This window comes from Pangasianodon hypophthalmus, chromosome 30, assembly GCF_027358585.1.
Source record: "Pangasianodon hypophthalmus isolate fPanHyp1 chromosome 30, fPanHyp1.pri, whole genome shotgun sequence".
Classification (NCBI taxonomy): domain Eukaryota; kingdom Metazoa; phylum Chordata; class Actinopteri; order Siluriformes; family Pangasiidae; genus Pangasianodon; species Pangasianodon hypophthalmus.
The window spans coordinates 4,048,181-4,053,180 of record NC_069739.1 but is presented as its reverse complement, the minus strand read 5'-3'; the positions used below and the strand labels follow the sequence as shown (position 1 = coordinate 4,053,180).

At 38.4% G+C, this 5,000-nt stretch overlaps 1 protein-coding gene across 2 annotated transcripts in view; it reads right to left on the bottom strand.

The window, feature by feature from the left end:
- Nucleotides 1-4,506: 4,506 nt before the first annotated feature.
- tab2 (TGF-beta activated kinase 1 (MAP3K7) binding protein 2) overlaps nucleotides 4,507-5,000 on the bottom strand; it is a 70,793-nt gene continuing 70,299 nt past the window's right edge. The window contains exon 10 of one of the 2 annotated variants that reach the window (XR_008301298.1): nucleotides 4,507-5,000. This exon is cut by the window's right edge and continues 1,367 nt beyond it. The gene's annotated coding sequence lies outside the window, so the exon portion shown is untranslated. The other variant, XR_008301299.1, reaches the window with a different exon arrangement.

Genomic DNA, 5,000 nt, shown 5'->3' with positions numbered 1-5,000 from the left:
GTTACAGGAAAATAATCAACAACAATCGAGGGGGTGTGATGACGCGGAGTCACTGTTAGCACCCACAAGTTGATTATTTTCCTGTAACAGAACATCCCAAAGTGTTTCATTCTTTTGGTTTTTATTAAAAGGACAACATGTTATACTTTTTATCCGTTTATAGTTACGTTTAATATTGTGGAACGTCCACGAAACAAGTCAGTTCATACTTATGGTTTCTTCACCAATCTTTCCTTTTCCTCTCGCAGATAACATTCCTATGTTAACGAGACACCAGGAAGCATAAACTCGTCTGTCCTGAAGACTTTCCTGTCTCAGAAACGCACTGACACTGGAGACTCCTTCCATAAATGTTAAACAGATGTCTCACATCACCATGTCAACAATTACACGTGGGTTCTTTTATCCGTTTATGTGGCACATCCATTGTACAACGTACTATTACTACAGAAACAACAACGTATCGGAGCGAGCGCATTAGCGCGTTATCGTAAACTTGTGATTTGCTGCTTGTGCTCCTGTCAGAGCTTCTGTCTCTCAGATTAATCATCACCTTCTGACCAATCCCAATCCAACAGCGCTGTAAATATGACCTATAACACTTTACACACCCTTTTTTTTTTTGTGCCAGCAACTAAATCGAAAACTTCGTTCCTCCCCACACAGCTTCTCTTTACAGGGTGGGGCTTTACACTAAAACTTCTCCGCGAGTGAGATTACACTACCGCCAACTTTACAGCCTCGATGGAGTCCAACAGAGAAATACGAGTTGTTAAGAACCTTGAAAAAAAGCGGCTGGTGACATATCTGTGTTTTTACTGGAGTCTAGCTCAGACTGAAAATGTCCTTCGGCTCTGTTTTCCCATAAAACCGACTCCGACAAATAGCTAGTGGCCTTATTTGACCACACAGGCATGGATTCTGTGGTTAACGTGACCTCTTACTACACCAGATTGAGTTTCTATGGATGTTTAGCTCATAAAATTTGGGCAGGGAGATAATAAATTGGAGAGAGAGAGAGAGAGAGAGAGAGAATAAGTCATCCAAATGATCTCCAATCTGCTGGCATCAGAAGCTTCAGATTTGGACGGTGTGAGATTTGGCCAACTCCAGTCTACTGAAAGAGAGAATGGCTTGTGAAATTGTGGGAAAGAATGAAAAGAATTAAAGAATGAAGTCTGTATAATTACGTTGCTCCTAATGATACAGTTCTATTGTCTTTTTAATACAGAAAAGATGGAGTTTGGGAATAAACAGGGTGGAAGGTATGTATTTATGTATGTATGTGCTGTTTGTACGGTGAATAGCATAAATGGAATGATGAGTATTGCAACAGAAGTGTTGTTCAGCACGTCCTGTGACATGCGACATTTGAAATGGCTTCATGCTGAAGCAGATTTAGCGTTTGTGTTCCCGTATTCCCGTTAAGGAAATGATCCGAATTAGCACCTATAAAAGTGCTGAGAATGAACACGACAGAGTGCAGTGTTAAACCTGGTCCTGATTTTTTTTTTTTTTTTGGTCCCATCTGATTCCTGTGTCTACATCATTCTCTCGCCAAAATACACTCTGCTAAAAACGGCAACTTTTTACCAGTAGCATCAGCGTGATTTTGGAAAGAATGAGTGATTCCATTACGATTACTGTACTCTTTATTCACTGTACACTGGCCCTGGAGCTCACTCTGCATCCTCACTCTGTCAAAGCCCTTAAGTCCTCACAGGTTTCTGTAGCTACCTTGCAGTTTTTTGAGTGGTAGTTTCCCCTTACAGACTGGTAAAAGAAAAAAAAAGAAAAAAGGGAAAAAGAAAAAAAAAAAAAGGTCAGTAACAGGAAATTCAAGATGCGATGTGATAATCAGGTCAGATAACAGATATGTTTCCTCAACTGAATGTGGTTCATACCAGATGTGAAAAAAGATCCAAGGTGTGAAAAATATTCAATCTGTCTCATAATTCAGTGAAAATAAACAGAATTGGTCGGCAATGTAAATGCAACAAAAGAGAAATAGATCCTTTTCTTTTAAAGTCCCCATGAAGCGACTTGAGAGCCATGATTTAGTTCTGCAAGTTGACATATTTCCTTCTGAAACAGGAAGTCAGTGACGGCGTACTGAAATGCTTGAGTGATTTACACAACAGCCAATAGCGTCTGAGATGTGCCACACCCCGCCCAATTTAAACAAATCGGAGAGTAACTTAGTGAACTAGCTAAATATATAAACTAGTGAAGAGTTTAATGAGACTATGGATGGTTTCTCTCCCCTTTAACGAGGAGTGTATCCTGCTGTACATTCGACACACCCCACTGGTAGGCTTGTTGCTAAACAATTCTTGTTATTTGTTAGTTTTGTGAAAAGCTTCAGAAAGCTCTGAAGCAGCCATTTTGATTTCAGTGGTGCTTTAGGAGCACTCTTACATAGTGCAGGATAATGTGAAAAATCAACTTTAGAAATGTAAATATTACAATGGCTTAATCCTGCATGTTTTAGTCCTCTCATCTCTGCACTCGTTCCACATGACTACAGCAACACAACACCACCCTCTGTCGTCTGCTCAACAGGAATACGCCTGTTATAAACACTCATCAGCTCACAAGTTCAGAAGACAGCATAAAGTAAGGGACCAATGCCCTCTACAGGAAGTACTCTGGACTTGAGGTTCTGTCCTTTATGAATGAAGTGTAAAAGAGTGACAGCAGCACCTTCAACAGCCTCACAGGATTACAGGAGAAAAGATTTGTTCATTAAAGATAAAAACTCTTCACATTATCATCCTCCTCCTCATCATCATAAATAACTGATCATACGTCCCAAAAAAAGGAAGGTTGCCGCTGCTAGCCTCAGTCAAACTCCATTTCCCAGGATCCTCAGCAACACAGAGAACTACACGCCCACTCACCTGCTTCCTCAAGAAAAGGAAAGGAAAGGAAAACAACAGAATGGAAGGAATGGATAAAAAATAAGAGGAACACGAAAGAGTGAAAAGAAGGGAGCAAAAAGAATGTAACAGAATGAATCAAAACTGCAGGAAGGGAAAGAACAGGACCAAAATAAATCTGAATAAAAAGAATAAAATGAAAAGAATGGAGAAAGGAAAGAACGTAAGAGAAAGAGCAGACCAAAAAGAATGTAATAAAAACAGTGGAGCACTGAAAGAACAGACCAAAAAGGATGGGAAGGGAAGAACAGAACAAAAAAGGATGGGAAGGGAAGAACAGAACAAAAAAGGATGGGAAGGGAAGAACAGAACAAAAGACAGGGGAAGAATGAAACCGAAAGAACAGACTGGAGAGTACGGAATGTAAAGAACAAAACAAATGAACAGAATGAAAAGAATGGAAGAAAAATCTGAAACAAACAAAGAAAGATGTCAAAACAGGCGAGACAGGAAACATTGCACGTGATCCCAGATTAGAACACACACACACACACACACACACACACACACACACACACACAGAGCATGGAATAGCATTAACTTCATGCTTTCCAGAGCTACATCATGATAATGACATGTACGAACTCCTGCACATCCAGCAGATGGCGCTTTAATACACACTGCTGAGAGTGTGGCGCTTTCCACTGACTACACGATTCATTGCATCTCCAGTTCTGATATTTCACACTGAATACTGCGTACTGTGCTCAGAGACATGAGCTCTGGGAAAGTAATTAATGATCCGGGGAACGTAAAGATATAACATAAAGAACAGAATGTACAGAACAGAATAAAAAGAACACAACAAAAACAACAGAATGAGAAGAATGGAGTAAAAAATGGTATGTAAAGAACAGAGCTCAAAGAACAAATTGTAAAGAACGGAGAGTAGAGAACAACATAAAGAACAAAATGTAAAGAACGGAGAGTAGAGAACAACATAAAGAACAAAATGTAAAGAATGGAAAGTAAAGAACAAAACGTAAAGAACATGAAGAACAAAATGTAAAGAATGGAAAGTAGAGAACAAAACGTAAAGAACATGAAGAACCAAATGTAAAGAATGGAAAGTAGAGAACAAAACGTAAAGAACATAAAGAACAAAATGTAAAGAATGGAAAGTAGAGAACAAAACGTAAAGAACATAAAGAACAAAATGGAAAGAATGGAAAGTAGAGAACAAAATGTAAAGAACATAAACAAAATGGAAAGAATGGAAAGTAGAGAACAAAATGTAAAGAACATAAACAAAATGTAAAGAATGGAAGGTAGAGAACACAATGTAAAGAACATAAAAAACAAAATGGAAAGAATGGAAAGTAGAGAAGAAAATGTAAAGAATGGAAAGTAGAGAACAAAATGGAAAGAATGGAAAGTAGAGAACAAAATGGAAAGAATGGAAAGTAGAGAACAAAATGTGAAGAATGGAACAAAGAATTTAAGTGTTAAACAAAAAGAACAAATAGAAAGGAAAAAAACAATGAAAAGAATAAAAAAAACAGAACAGAAAGACAGAAAAGAAGAACAGAAAGATAGAAAAGAATAAAAAACAACAGAACTGAAAGGACAGAAAGATAGAGGAAAAAGAAAAAAAAAAGAAGAGAATGAAAAGAATGGGACAGAAAGTACAGAATGATAATGGGGAAATAACTTATCTGCTTGTATACAATATTACACAACGTTATGAAACAGAGAGGAAGAGAACAAAAGGGATAGAAAGACACAGAACACAGAATTATGTTTTATTCCAGATTAGCAGATAGACAGAAAATCTGCTGTGTGTGTGATTTTTACAGAGCTGTGAGAAGGAAATGCACGTCCACTAGATGGAGCTGGACTGTAGCACATACTGCATGATGGTGAGGAACTGGGTTTGTAGTTGAGAGTGGGTGGAGCTTTACCCTGAATGAACACGATTCATTCAATCCTATATGCAACGTTCCTGAATCCTGAATGTAAAAGATGGAAAGAGATCCAGCAGTGATGGAAAAGGAAGGTAGCTACTGATGACCGCGTTGTGAGAACGCAGTGTGTGCTGATCGGGAGAGAGTCTCAGGCTAC